Raw genomic sequence first — 16,368 nt, 5'->3', positions numbered from 1 at the left:
TCTATAATAACTTTACCCTGAAAAATTACCTGAACTCATGTTGCCAATTGCCCAAATGGTAAAAAGGAAAAATAAAAATAACAATAAGATTTCAATAATGTCTTTTTACTTGAATTCTAAATTTTTAAAATGTTGTTTAAATTTATTTTTGAGACAGAGAGACAGAATGAGCAGGGGATGGTTACAGAGAGAGGGAGACACAGAATCCAAAGACAGGCTCCAGACTTTGAGCTAGCTATCAGCACACAGCCCGATGCGGGACTCGAACCCATGAACTGTGAGATCATGACCTGAGCCGAAGTTGGCTGTTTAAACGATTGAGCCACCCAGGTGCCCCATTTACTTGAATGCTAGCAGTGTACTTTGTGGTGAACCCTTCAAGATATTCTAACTGCAATATGCAATTCTGGGTAATTCTATGAATTGACCTACTCTTTTGTTTTATGTGAACCAATTAAATGTTGGAAGATACCTCCTGAAAATAAGTATATAAAAGAGGTGCGGCCCCTGCCCTCTCAGAGCTTACATTCGAGTGCAAAGATGGAAATCAAACAAATCATACCAAAATAAATATATAACTTCAGATTGTGAAAAACTCTTTGAAGGAACAGTCCAGGAAGAGAGAATGGCAGAGTGACCTAATTTAAGCCGTGAAGGATTGCGTTAAGTAAGCTCTCTGAGGAAGAGACATTTAAACTGAGATGTAAAAAGCAGTAAGTAATACCCCCACCTAAGAGTGTGGAGGGTTAAGGGTATTTCGGACAGAAGACAGCAGGTAGGAAGTCCTTGGAGCCAAAGAGAGTACTGTAGAGCACATTTCTGGGAATAAGTTCTAGGGGCGCCTGGTGACTCAGTTGGTTAAGCTTCTGACTTCAGCTCAGGTCATAATTTCACGGTTCATGAGTTTGAGCCCCATGCTGGGCTCTGTGCTGACAGCCAGGTCAGAGCCTGAAGCCTGTCTTTGGATTCTGTGTCTCCCTCTCTCTCTGACCCTCCCCTGCTAACACACTCTCTCTCAGAAATAAATAATACATTTTAAAAATTAAAAAAAAGAAAAAAAGAGAAACAAAAAAAAGTTCTATAGGTTGGAAATCAGGGAGCATGATTGGTAAGAAAAAGATTTAGAAGAATCAAAGCCAATCAAGTGAAAGAAATCAGGACCTTTTCGGTCATGAGAAAGATGTCTGCTTTTACCTAAGTGTTATAAACAAGTACTGTTTTTTTTTTTAAACAGCCTTATTGAAGTATTACTGACCTACAATCCAGTTTATCCACTGTAAGCTTATAGTTTGATGAGTTTTAATAAATTTAGGCAGTTGCAAGCATCATTACAATCACCCAAAAAGTTTATTTATGCTTATTTTATACCTATTTATTCCCACCCCAGACCAAGGCAACCACTAATCTGATGTCTGTTTCCACAGGTTTGACATTTTATCCCCTAGAAAAAAGTTTTCCCAGAAATTTCATATAAATAGACTCATACACTACGTAGGCTTTTTTTATCTGGCTTGTTTCATTGAACATAACATTTTTAGGTTCATCGATGTCATTGTGGATTTTCATAGTTTGTTCTTTTTTATTTCTTAGTAGTATTGCAAAGTGTTTGTATGACATGTTTATCCATTGACCAGCCTGTGGACATTTGGATTGTTCCCACGGGGTGTCTATTATGAATAAGGTCGAGATGAATATTCATCTACCAGTCTGTATAGACATATGTTTTATTTCTGTTGGGGAGATTCTTAGAAATGGAATTGTTAGGTTCTATGGTAAGTTCTGATCTAACTTTCAAAGAAGCTGCCAAACGGTCTTCCCAAGTGGCTGTTCGATTTCACATTCTGACCAGAAATACATGAGGCTTGCAATTTCTCTACATCCTCATCAACACTTGTTATCTGACTGTTTCTCTTAGTCATTCTCTTTTTTTATTTTTTAATTTAATTAATTAATTTATTTATTTATTTTTTACAAATAGTTTATTTTCAAGTTGGTTTCCATATAAAACCCAGTGCTCATCCCCACAAGTGCCGTCCTCCATGCCCATCTCCCCCTTCTCCCCCAAACCCATGAGTCCTCAGTTTGTTCTCCCTTTCCCCCACCATTTCCCCCTTCTTCTTCCCCCTGTCCTTCGTTAAGTTCCTCCTAATCCAACAATACGTGCAAACATGATATTTGTCCTTCTCTGCCTGACTTATTTCGCTCAGCATAACACCCTCAAGGTCCATCCATGTTGCTACACGTGGCCAGATTTCATTCTTTCTCATTGCCATGTAGTATTCCATCATCTTGATGATGATAATGGTTCTATGATGTGGTGATAAACCACATCATCTTGATCCATTCGTCCGTTGATGGACACTTAGGCTCTTTCCATGTTTTGGCTATTGTTGAGAGTGCTGCTATGAACATTGGGGTACAAGTGCACCTATGCATCAGCATATCTGTATCCCTTGGGTAAATTCCTAGCAGTGCTATTGCTGGGTCCTAGGGGAGTTCTAGTGTTAATTTTTTGAGGAACCTCCACACTGTTTTCCAGAGGGGCTGTACCAGTTTACATTCCCACCAACAGTGTAGGAGGGTGCCCGTTTCTCCACATCCTTGTCAGCATCTAGAGTCCTCTGATTTGCTCACTTTAGCCACTCTGACCGGTGTGAGGTGTTTATTGTAGTTCCCTGATGAGGAGGGATGCTGAGCATCGTTTCGTGTGTCTCTTGGCCATCTGGATGTCCTCTTTGGAGAAGTATGTGTTCATATCTTCTGCCCATTTCTTCACTGGATTGTTTGTCTGACTGGCGTGAGGTGGTATCTCAGTGTGGTTTTGATTTGTATTTCCTTGACGAGGAGTGATTCTGAGCATCGTTCCATGTGTCTGTTGGCCATCTGGATGTCTTCTTTGGAGAAGTGTCTGTTCATATCTCCTGCCCATTTCTTCACTGGGTTGTTTGTTTTTCGGGTGTGGAGTCTGGTGAGTTCCTTATAGATTCTGGATATTAACCCTTTATCTGATGTGTCATTTGCAACTATCTTTCCTTTTCCCATTCTGTCGGTTGCCTATTAGTTTTGTGGATTGTTTCCTTTGCCGTGCAGAAGCTTTTCATCTTGATGAGGTCCTAATAGCTTATTTTTGCTCTTGATTCCCTTGCTTTTGAGGATGTGTCAAGTAAGAAGTTGCTGCGGTGGAGGTCAAGGAGCTTGTTTCCTGCTTTCTCTTCTAGGGTTTTGATGGTGTCCTGTCTCACATTCAGGTCCTTTCTCCATTTTGAGTTTATTTTTGTGTATGGTGTAAGAAAATAATGTAGTCATTCTAATGGCTGTGGAGTAGTATCTCTTTGTGATTTTAATTTGATTTCTTTAATGAATAATGGTGTCAAATATCTTTTCTGTGCTCATTTCCCTGTGTATAAATGGTTTAGTGAAGTATTCACTAAAATCTTTTGTCTTTTTTAATTTATTTTTCTTAATTTCTTTATTTTTAAATAATTTATTGTCAAGTTGGTTTCCATATAACACACAGTGCTCATCCCCACAAGTGCCCTCTTCCATACCCATCACCCCACTTTCCTCTCCCGCACCCCATCAGCCTTGTTTGTTCTAAGCATTCAAGAGTCTCATGGTTTGCCTCCCTCCCTCTCCTCCACTATTTTTCCCCTTCTTCTCCCCCACAGTCCCCCGTTAAGTTCCTCTAATCCTCCTATACGTGCAAGCATATGGTATCTGTCCTTCTCTGCCTGACTTATTTCCCTCCGCATAACACCCTCAAGCTCCATCCATGTTGCTACACATGGCCAGATTTCATTCTTTCTCATTGCCATGTAGTATTCCATTGTACAGATAAACCGCATTTTGATCTATTCATCAGTTGATGGACACTTATTTTGCCTGTTTTTTAAATGGGATTGTTTGAGGCCATGTGAGCGGCTCAGTCAGTTAAGTATCTGGCTCTTGATCTAAACTCAGGTCTTGATCTCAGGGTCATGAGTTCAAACCCTCATTTTGGGTTCTGCACCAGGCATGAAGCCTACTAATGAAACAAAAACAAACAAAGAAACAAAATTAAATGAGATTGTTTGTGTATTACTGAGTTGTAAGAGTTCTTTGAGTATTTTGAATATTAGTTTTTTAAATCAATTATGTGGTTGTAAATATATTCTCCTACTCTGTGGCTCATCTCTTCATTTTTTTACTATATAGGAATATGAATAAATGGAGGACAACAGTATGCAAGTTATGAAGCTATTGCTCTAATACAAGCAAAAGATGTTACTCTCAATGGGGGCAGTGAATGTGGAGAACTGACTATTTCAGATACATTTTGAAGATAGATCCATTGGACTTGCTGATATGTTGGATATTTGATATGAAGGAATATCAAAAATACTCGTGATTTTTTGTCATACAAATAGATTGGATTGGGGCACAGTTTTCTGATATAGGAGAGATGGAATGCTAGTCCAATTTAAGAATGGAAACATCATGAATTCAATGTAAATAAGATGAAAGGTGTGGTTTTGAGATGTTTGTGAGATATCCTAATGGAGCTATCCAGTGAGGAATTACAATTGGAAAATGGGGGAGTGTCTGGATGGCTCAGTCAGTTGAGCATCTGACTCTTGATTTCAGCTCAGGTCATGATCCTAGGGTTGCGGGATCGATCTGAACATGGAACCTGCTTAGGATACTCTCTCTTGTCCTTCTCTCTATGCCCCTCTCCCATTTGTGCACACAAATGCACATGATCTTTCAAAATAAAAAAATAAAGGCAATGAATAATAATGAATGATATGAATAATTTTACAGGGTAGATTCTTAGCAATTGAATTGTTGATCCAATAGGTAAAATAATAGTTAATACTGTTAAAAACCAAAATTCGACCGAGTTAAATTATAAATATCTTATTGGCTTTATCAATGATTGGTGAATCAAGCAGTATCCAATCTAACAGAAAGGATCTCAGAGGAGTTATACAAAATGAAGGACCTTTATAAGCAGAAGGAAACAGGAAAAGGGGAGTTAAATTAGACAGAAAACCTGGTCAGTTATTGCAAGGTCATTTTCTTTTAGAGAATTAGCAGGAGTCTATCAGACAGATTACCGAACTCATCCCGATCAAATGATTTTGGGCTGACTGGTTTAAGATTTTACTTCTGGGAGAGCTGAAATTGTGATTAATATAAGTCTCAGATTAGTGACAGGCTTAGCATACGTGATTCCGTTTGTGTCCTGTTGTCTTGTTTTTAACACTACTGAATACTGTTCAGTGTCCTTTCCTTCACACCTCTGTCGAATACTATCAATCTTTTTAAAAATATTATAAGGAAAATAAGCATCAAAATGGTGCTGGAAGGTGGCGGGAGGGGAACATGTGGAAAAACTTACATCCCCAAGCACGCTGTCCAAACATGATTTCCTGCAGTGGAGGAGAGTGATTTTTTCCCCCTTATCTGACCTCCTTAGATTCAAAGAAACCTGCTCCCAGCAGGGCTTGAACTAGGGAGTGCCATTTTCCAATCTGTTCTCTTCCTGGGAATTTGGGTCACATTGTAGCCTTCCCAGCCTTCCAAGATATAGAAGATAGTGTAGAGAAGGGTAGAATGTTGCAGCCATATGTTCCGCTGTGATGGCCAGTTCAGTCCCAGCCCTTAGTATTTGTTCATGCCAAAGAGATAAACTCCAGGGAATTAGGATAACTTGGGCAATGGAATACTGAGCAATGAGGCCGTGTTGGTTAGCATCATCATACCTGGTAGAAGGTGGCCAGGAGGTAGCTGGCATTCAGGGCACCTCCTATATCTCCCCCTGGACTCACAGTAAAGTTGGAGAGATGCAAATAAATTTGCAGGACGAGGAAAATTAGAGCCTGAATTCACCTTCCTCCAGTGTGTCGGTAGCCAAGACTTTATGTCGGTAGCCAAGACTTTTCCATGGCCAGGAGTTTCAAGGGTGCCTTTTTACCTTATGTGAGAAAACATACATCTCCTACCAGCTTGAGGCATGGCGCTCACTTCTACCAGTAAATATCTTTTTTTCAATTGACCCCTCGTAAAATTTATATCTCCTGAGTTTTAATTTATAAATAAATGTGAAAAGCCAAATTTTATTTTGATCACACATCTACTTGATTCTTGGTTGAGCAACTGTGGTATTATGAATTATAAGAAATATTTGTATTTGGTAATTCATCTGAATGAATATATATCTAAATACATTTTTTTCATATATATTTGGTCTTTGTCCACAGTTCCTGGCCCACAGCTCCCAAAACCATTGGAATTTCCTGAGCAGTAAGAGTAGTGGGAACATCTTTTGTCATATTATTTGGTCTTCTGTACTCAGCTGCTATCGCCATAAAAGTGAAATGGGGGCCTTGTTATTTACAAGTTTTTTTTTCCCACCACAACTAGGTTTCTGTTAATGAAGTGAATTTTGGAAAGTACCTAAGGTTGGGAGTTGCGAGGGGACCCTACTTGAATAGAGGGTTGGAACTTTTAGTTCCACTCTGACCTCCAGAGAAGGGAGAAGGATAGAGGTTGAATTGATCATGCCCATACATGAAGCCTCTATAAAAACCCAAAGGAAAGGGTTTGGAAAGCTTCCAGGTTGGTGAACACATGGAGATTTGGGAAGACTGGTATGCTCTGGTAGGGTGTTCCAGGCCCTTCCTACATGCCTTGCCCTATGAATCTCTTCCCTCTGGCTATTTCTGAGTTACATCATTTTATAATAAACCAGTGATCTGGTAAGTAAAATGTGTCTCTGAGTTCTGTGAGCCACTCTAGCAAATTAATGAAACCCAAGGAGGGGGCGTGGAAGCTGCTGATTTACAACCAACAGATCAAAAGTGCTGTCAACAACCTGGGATTTGACTGGCATCTGAAGTTGGTTGAGGGGGACAGTCTTGCAGATGGAGCCCTCGACCTGTGTGATTGGATGCTGGCTCCTGGTAGAAACTGTCAGCGTTGAATTGAACTGGAGGATACCCAGCTGGTGTCAGAGAATTGCTGACTGTGGTGGTGTGGGAAAACCCTCTCTCCACACCCACTGGAATGGGATGCAGACCGTTTAGCAACCTTTAAAGTAAATGGGCCATTTGTATTTTTTCCTTTGTGGTTCCACAATTACTACTGTTTGGGTTGCTTTTAAATTAATGATTATAAGAGCTCTTTTGTTGGATAAATATTAACCCTCTGCCTATTATATCTGTTGCACAGATTTTCTCCCTCTCTTCCTCTTATCTTTTATTTTATGTTCACTTTCATCATGAAATCACTCTTTATTTTACAGAAGTATTTCTGCTTACCTGTTTCTTTGTGGTTCATAAGTTTGGTGTCTTGCCTGTGTTTCCCCTCACAAAAATGAAGAAATCTTTGTTTTATTTCAACACCTTATAATATAGTTTCTTTGGCTTAGGCCTCTAAACAATCTGGAATTTATTTCATGGCATGCTGTAAGAAATTAATAAACGTCTTTCTTTTTCTAAATAATAACTGATTTTCTCAATAGCATTTATTAAACACTCCATCATTCTTCTTTGTTTTGAAATGCCACTTTTAATATGCTAACTTCCCATAAATCCACACACAAGTGTTACTGGATCCTCTAAAGCTGATCTAAGTCATTCTTTTTTACAGTAAGAGATTACAGTAATTCCTGATAATAAAATCATGGTATCAGCAGATAGAAATGCTTATCTACTAAGTGTGGGGCCATCCACCCAGCTCAAAGAGAGATGATGTAAAGCCATTATAGAAAAGCTGCTTTAAAAGGAAGGTGTAGACTTCATCATATTACATTTTACTTCCAACTGAATTAAATTTATCTATTGACCCAGATTTTCATGATGCTATTAAAGTACAAGTTCTACATTAGCTTCAGTAGCTCTGGGGATTCTATGAAGCCAAATGGCTAAGTTCAGAATAGATTCCTGACCACAAAGTCAAAGGCCAAAGAAAGATCAATAAAAATTGCAAATCAATGTATGCTTAGAAAAGAAATTTCAGTGCAGAATGATGGATTAGATGGTGGTCAATAATGGGAAGACCGGTACCTAATTCTCCCCGGCTTGTCCTGTAAACCATTTACCCGAGACCCCAATTTTGAATGTGGCCAAGAGAAGACTTACTGGCCAGTGGTTTAGATTTTACAACTAGTGAATTAAAGGTCTATAATCTGGGGAATGGAGAATTGACCTTTCAAAAATGGAATAGACCAAACTTTAAGTCCAACCAGATGGGACTATTTTAATGGGGTTAAAATACAAACAAGTTCTGCAAATTAAAGCCACGTTTCCACAAGTCTTGAATATCCTAGAGGCAGAAGATTTCCACTAGACACTTTTTTTATTGGGGCCATGCTGTGTGAGGATGTTCGCAGTCAGAAAAAGGTGTATTTGGTTTTCTTCTATTGTTCTATTCCTAAGAAGATAAGAATGAGGATTTTGAGTTGAATCAATTTTTCCAATGTTTTTATTCAAAAGCTGAGCGATTTACTAAATCCCTTCTTCTCAAATTCGCTCCTGTAAGTATCAATCTTTTACAGATGAGGAAATTGAGGCTCAAAGAAGTTAAGTAACATAAAATTAGTGTAATGCATGCCATGCATGATTGAAATCGAGGTCCAGCTGATGATTCCAGAGCTCATGCTCTTAACCATCATACCACAGCAGCTCCAAGTAGGGAATGGCTGGAAGGGCTGGAGTAAGGGATGCTCACTAGGTAGGCTGTCATCCTAGTGTGGCAAAGAAACTATTAAAAATGGATTTTAGAAGCACCTCCTTGGCTCAGTTCGTGGAGCATGCAATTCTTGATCTCAGGGTTGTGAGTTCAAGTCCTACACTAAGCACAGAGTTTACTTAAACATAAAATCTTTTTGAAAAGATGGATTTTCTCTAAATTCCCCTAGAAAGAAATAAGAGGAAGCAGTGTTTGTTTTCAATAAACCCAGGTAAATGAATCATCCTACAGCTGTAGTGCTTAATTAATAAGGTGCAAACAGAAGAGGAGGCAACCCATAGAAGGCTCTAAAATACAGAGAACAAACTGAGGGTTGATGGGGTTGGAGAGTTCGGGTGGATGGGGAAAATGGGTGATGGGCATTGAGGAGGGCACTTGTTGGGATGAGTACCGGGTGTTATTATGTAAGTGATGAATCATGGGAATCTACTACCGAAGACAAGACTACATTGTATGTTAACTAAATTGACAACAAACTAAAAAATGTTTAAAAAGAATTGATACTTTTTAAAAAAGAAGTTAATACTTAGTAATTTAAATAAATTTTAATTTGTTTCTTTATGCTTCTACAACAAAGCAGACTCACTAGACCAGCCTAAGTTGTCAATGATCTCATCAAAATTAATATCTATTATTTAATGTTGGCACAGACCATATTAAATTCATTTTAAACATGTTTTCTTAATGTTTTTAATGTTATTAAAACTTTGGTTTTATGATCATACAAGCAGCAATTGTGATCAATAATAGGCTTTAAACAAATGTGCTGAATAGACTAGGTAAGGTTATGTGGGCCAGAGTAGGGTACAGAGAATATACCCAGTGTATCTGATAAAAACTTAAAGTCCTAAGAGGTGGAAAAAGAAGCACTTTGCTGAATGGGACAATTTTTAAAAGAATGAAATCCAGGACTGTCTTATTGTTAACTTGCAGATAAAAATGCTAAGAGGGTGGCGGACATAAAACAAAAGGCCAAGGTAGGTCGGCTTCCGTAACGTGGTGGGACCAGTTGTCCTGATTCCAAGTCAGGCTTAGTTCTCAAGCTTGTTAGGCAAATCCCACTGTGCAAAGATAAACCCCACTACCACCAGGAAAATGTCCCCTTTCCCTGAAGAATAGCACAAATTTGTCCAAGAAGAAGAGGTTTAGAACCACACTTCTAAACTGAGAGTAGTTGTGGGGTGCCTGGGTGGCTCAGTCGGTTAAGTGGCTGATTTCAAATCCAGTAATGATCTCACGGCATGTGAGTTTGGGCCCCATGTCAGACAGCTCAGAGCCTGGAGCCTGCTTTGGATACTGTGTCTCCCTCTCTCTCTGCCCCTCCCCTGCTTGTGCTCTCTCTCTCTCTCTCTCTCTCTCTCAAAAATAAATAATCATTAAAAAAATTTTTGTTAAAAGACATTCTCGTTGGGGCACCTGACTGGTTCAGTGAGTAGAGCATCTGACTCTCGATCTCGAGGTGGAGAGTTCCATTGCCACATTGAGTGTAGAGATTACCTAAAAAAAAAAAAAAAAAAAAAAAAGACATGTTCCTCTCCTCCCAGGTTCCAAGTATAATTTACATTAATACTTGGACATTCTGATCTCTTTTTTAGAATCTCTATTTTTTTTTTTTTTTTACCATCCAGACTGTTCAGAATTTAAATACATTTAAGTGGGTCCTTAGCCATGTTGGTTGGTCTTTTATATTTAGCTGCATTTAATTATATATGAGAAATAATGGTATAGAAGTCTCATTAAAAATGAATTTTTAGAGAAAGATAAATATCATATGCTTTCACTCACATGTGGTATTTAAGAAACAAAACAGATAAACATAGGATATGGGAAGGGAAAATAAGATAAAAACAGACAGGGAGACCAGAAGAGGTCTTAATTACAGAGAACAAACTGAGGGTTACTGATGGGGTGCTGGGTAGGGGGGGATGGGCTAAATGGATGATGGGCATTAAGAAGGACACTTGTTGGGATGAGCACTGGGTTTTATGTGCAAGTGATAAATCTCTAAACTCTACTCCTGAAACTATTATTACACCATATGTTAATTAACATGGATTTAAATCAAATTAAATAAATAAATATAATAAGGAAAATCACATTTTCCTCTTAAAAATAAAAATAAAATAATAAAATAATTATTTCTCAAAAATTTTTTAATTTAAAGGCAATTTGCCTAATATATTTAGAAATAAGTACCCCTAGAATAATACTGTATATTTCCATAAGTTTGTTTTGTAAATATATGTGTAAATGCCTAAAGATCCAAAGGTTACATGCAAAGTAAAAACAGTAATTATGTAGAAGGAACCACCTTGGGAGTCAAAGATGACCATAGCTTATCATGTATACTATATATACTTTAAAATAAAAACATAATTTTAGGGAAAGAAAGTTTCAAGCATGTTCAGAGCATGAGTTTTCGAACTCTTAAAAATATGTGGCTACAAATACAGAAGCTCAACAGAAAGATACTAAAGTTGGAAAGTTATGTGCTATATATACCATGATGACAGGATGACCAATCATAGTGGTTTGTCCAAGAAGGTGGTCACTCTGCATGTTGGGGCCACTAGTAAAAAACTGTGTTTTAGCCGAAACTTGACAGAAAAACTGCTGACGTATGCAGTAAAGTTTTGGGGGTTTCAGGTGTTCATATAATGCAGTACAGTCAACCTATTTAGCATCCATTCATTGGGTGCCTGGGTGGTTCAGTAAGTCAAGTGTCCAACATTAGCTCAGGTCATAATCACAATTCGTGAGTTCATGACTGTACCTTAGCATACTAAAAGAAGACAGATGAGTAAACAGGTAATTTGAACACAGTATTAAGTGAAATATAAGTAGACGTTGTGAGAGTACATGGTGGAACAATTAACCCAGCTTTACGAGGACCGGATAGCCTTCCTGAAGCACAGTACAAAGGCTAAAGTAAAACCTGTAAGTGATGGAGAGCATTGCATCATTATATGACTGGAAGCGTTTCTTTCTTAATAGTAGATGAGATAATGATGCCTCTTAATTTGGTGGCATTTCAGGTTCAATTAAACACAGTGTTTTTAAAAGGACTGATTTGATTGCTCTGTTGAGTGAAACCAACAAGGGCAGGTGGGAAGTAGGTTCATCACTAGCTAGAAACGGAGAGATGAGTTGGGATGTTGTTGCAGAAGAAAAATGATGGCAACTAGGATCAAAGTCATAGCATGGGCAGGGGAAGGATGGTCTGACTCTGGATATATTTTGAAGGTCATTGATGATGGACCCTAAGATGTGCAATATGGAAGTAAAAGAAGAATAAAAGTTGATTACAATATATTTGACTGAGATCATTGGAAAAATTAAATTGCCATGTCCTAAACAGTCATGTGCATGGCCTCAACTTTTGCCACTAACACAATGAACAACTTTAGACTCGTCACTGCTATTTCATGGCCTCAATCCTCTCATTTGTACAGGGAGAGATTCAAACTAGATCAGAGGTCATCAAACTATGTTTAGTATGTGTGCCTCTGCAAGCCACTCAGAAGAGAGAAGAAAAGGCAGGGAAATTAAATTGTCTTTACTTCTGGGGTGCCTGTGTGGCTCAGACAGTTAAATGTCCAAATCATGGTTCTGGTTCAGATCATGGGCTCACGGGTTCATTGTGGTTTCAAGCCATGCATCGGGCTTTGTGCTACTGATGAGACTACTTAGGATTTGCTCTCTCTGTGTCTTTCTGCCCCTCTCATGCACTCTCTCTCTCGCTCTCAAAATAAATTAACATAAAAATATTGTGCCTCAGAGGCTCAGTTGGTAAAGTGTCCGACTTTGGCTCAGGTCATGATCTCATGGTTCACAAGTTGGAGCCCCCCCGTCAGGCTTTGGAGCCTGCTTCAGATTCTGTATCTCCCTCTCTCTCTGCCCCTCCCCCACTCATGCCCTGTCTCTCAAAAATAAATAGAAACAATTTTTAAAGTTTTAAATAAATAAATGAATAAATAAATAACAAAAACAGACCCCACTCTTAAAATTAAAAAAAAAATTACTATCATTGATGTGTATTGAATGTTTTTATCTCTTCAAAATTTGTATGTTGACACTCTCTTCTCCAAAGTGATGCTATTTGGAGATGAAGCCTTGGAGATGGAGGCTATTAGGTCATTAGGTCACCAAAAACAGGACCATCTGCAAACCAGGAAGAGGATCCTTACTAGATCAGTGCCCAGCATTTTGGCTTCCCAGACTCCAGAGCTGTGAGAAATAAACGTTTAGTGCCTACACCACCCAGACTAAGGTAGTTTGTTAGGGTAGCCTGAGCTGACTGAAACCATGATTTTACCTAGATGACCCGTGAGACCCCTTCCATCCCAGCTGTAAAGTTCAAGCATCAAGTTCAAATTGGTGATTTACACAAGTGGCATCAGCCCAAATTTATCACATCACTGCAAAAGGTGAGCACAAAGATTGAGTGGCTTGTGTTGGGACCTGTTGCACCCTTATCAGGCATGGTCACACCCTGGTGTGCACTGGGTGAGAGAGAATCCAGTTTCGGGTGGGACTGCTCTGACAGAGTAGCGCTAGATTATTTTCAACAACATTTCCTTATTTCTTTCTCCCTGGAACAAAACTTGAAGTTTCAGCAACGAAATTTTCAAGTCTCAGATTTCAGTTCCTTTCTTTCCTGAATTGACCCTTCTGGCAATACCGGAAACTTTCTGAGTTATCAGAGTGACTCACCTCAGGTGAGTGAAAGCAAAATGAAACAGTAAATAATCATGATAATAAGGGCCAGGTTCATCTGGTATTTTAACACAATGTTTTATTTTAGCATGGATCATTCTTATTATGTGACTCAAGAACTTCTGATTCCTCTGCTTTGTTAATGCAGTTTTCCATAAAAGGAAATGGGGCACGCAAGCCTGAAAGACAACCACCCACATGGTTAAAGCAATACAGAGTTGGACAACATGAAATTCACCTTAAAATAACTTGCTCGGGGCAACTGGGTAGCTCAGCATCTGACTCCTGATCTCAACTCAGGTCTTGATATCAGGGTTGTGAGTTCAAGCCCTACGTTGGGTTTCATGCTGGGCATGAAGTCTACTTTAAAAAATTATAATAATAATAACTGACTTGAAAAAATACTCAGAAGTGGGATTGCTCAATCATATGGTAGTTTTATTTTAAATTTTTTTTTTAAAATAGTGAACAGGCTCCAGTTTCTTCCCAACCTTGTCAAGGCTTGTCTGTTCAGGTTTTTTGATAATGGCCTTCCTGAGAGGTGTGAGATGATACTTCATTGTGGGCATTATTTCATGTAGTTTTGATTTGAATTTCTTTGATGAGTAGTGATGTTGAGCACTTTTTTTTATGTTTTTTCATATTATGAAGGGCTACTTGCACCCTTATGTTCATTGCAGCACAATTTACAACAGCCAAACTAAAAACAGCTTAAGTGTTTTAAAATGTGGTGTACACATACAACAAAATACTATTCAGTCTTAACAGTATAGTAAAAGAATGAAATTCTACAATATGGGACAACATGAAAGAGTTTTGAGGACATTATGCTAAGCAAAATAAACCAGCCACAGGAATACAAATACTGCAGGATTTCATTTATTTGAGGTATCTCAAATAAACTCAAGGAAGCAAATAATAGAATTGTGGTTGCAGGCACCTGGAGGGTTCAGTCAGTTAAGCATCCAACTCTTGATTTCAGCTCAGTCCATCATCTCACGGTTCATGAGTTCAGCCCTGTATTAGGTTCTGTGCTGACAGTGTGGAGTCTGTTTGTCTCCCTCTCTCTGTCCCTTCTCTGTTCATGCTCTCTTGCTCTTTCTCAAAATAAATACACTTTTTAAAAAGTCACATGTTAATGTTAAATGATTTCACCATATATTTAAATATTTTAATAATATAGATTAAAAGATATTAATATATATGTCAAACTTGCTTGACATCGGTACATTCTTTACATAACATAGTGGTCAAGAGTATTTATTATCCATGGGTCTTGGGCAAGTTATTGAGACTCTGTATCTCCATTTCTTTACCTGTAAATGGGGCAATAAAAGCATCTACATCAGAAGGATGCAATGTGGATACAATAAGCCAAGTGCTTGGAAAAGTGAAAGACATGAGATACATGCGGATTCGCTTCTTTATTTTTTTAAATGTTTATTTATTTTTTTGACAAACAGAGACAGAGCACAAACATAGTAGGAGCAGAGAGAAAGGGAGACACAGAATCCCAAGCAGGCTCCAGGCTCTGAGCTGTCAGGCCAGAACCTGATGCAGAATCGAACCCACGAACTGTGAGAGCATGACCTGAGCTGAAGTAGGAAGCTTAACCAACTGAGCCACCCAGGCGCCCCCATATCCACTAGCTTTTATTGTTCATGCTACGTTTATCTTGAGGAGTCATCAATAAGATAGAGAAACTGTAAGAATAAGTGAGAGAATTCATTTTCAGAAATACCAAATGAAAGCTGTGTTGTCTTGGGATGCCTGGGTGTCTCAGTCTGTTAAGGTCTTAAGCGTCTCTGTGTCACCTCAGGGAATGTGCGTTTGTTCCAATTAGACTACTTTTGCCTTTGGTGGGGATAGGCAACCTCTGGTAAAGGCTATAAGCTCTGCAGTACTCAGCCAATGAGGAACCAAGGGAGGGACCTGTGTCTCCTCCACAGCTACATTGCCTGCTGTGACTTCCCTGGGTGTGCCTGTCCATCAGACACCCACTCTTGCAAAAACATTGATTAAAACCTCCCTTCATTGTGCTCGAGTCTCTGCATCCCTCCTTTGATTGGCTCAGCTGGCTTATTTTTCACAGATCTATCTCAACACAAAAAATCAGGGCTCCTGGGTGGCTCACTTGGTTAAGCATCCAACTTCAGCTCAGGTCATGATCTCTCAGTTCATGGGTTTGAGCCTCCCATCGAGTTCTGAGCTGATAGCTCAGAGTCTGGAGCCTGCTTTAGTTTATCTCTCTCTCTCCCTCAAAAAATAAATAAAATTTAAAAAATCTTTTCCCCATGCCTATGTTTTGTCCCCCCTCTTGTCTCCATTGAAGCAAGATGCTTCAGTGCACAAAAAGGGCCTTATGAAATCTACTGATAGGGGCGCCTGGGTGGCTCAGTCGGTTAAGCGTCTGACTTCGGCTCAGGTCATGATCTCACGGTTCGTGGGTTCGAACCCCACGTCGGGCTCTGTGCTGACAGCTGGCTCAGAGCCTGGAGCCTGTCTTTCGATTCTGTGACTCCTTCTCTCTCTGACCCTCCCCTGTTCACGCTGTCTCTCTCTCTCTCTCTCAAAAATAAATAAAACATTAAAAAAAAAAAGAAAAAAAAAAGAAAACTACTGATATAGGCTATTAACAAATGGCACATCTATACAAATGCATGGCTTACCATTGCATTGAGCCTTCTGCTAATGGCCATAGAGCAGGTGAATAGTAGAGGTAAAATTGGCTATGATTCCAGAATGGGACAAGTAAGGTGGTGAAGTGAGCAAGCAAAGAAGCATCCTGGGAAAGTTTGGAACTTGAACAAAGGGATGGTAGAAGGGAACAAATAATGAACCGTTCCTCCTCTCTCACCTTACCCCTGGATCATAGAGAACGAGAAAGGAGTTGGTTATAAGAAATCTTGAACTGCTTTT

The 16,368-nt window shown here is 39.0% G+C and overlaps 1 non-coding gene across 1 annotated transcript; it reads left to right on the top strand.

The window, feature by feature from the left end:
* The first annotated feature begins 15,832 nt into the window (after positions 1-15,832).
* On the top strand, positions 15,833-15,917 carry TRNAR-UCG. Its single transcript has one exon. It is a non-coding gene; the product is annotated as a tRNA-Arg (tRNA).
* The last annotated feature ends 451 nt before the right edge of the window (positions 15,918-16,368 follow it).

This window comes from Hyaena hyaena, unplaced genomic scaffold (genome assembly GCF_003009895.1).
Source record: "Hyaena hyaena isolate Hyena2069 unplaced genomic scaffold, ASM300989v1 scaffold_1537, whole genome shotgun sequence".
NCBI lineage: Eukaryota > Metazoa > Chordata > Mammalia > Carnivora > Hyaenidae > Hyaena > Hyaena hyaena.
This window is presented reverse-complemented; position numbering and strand designations above follow the sequence as displayed.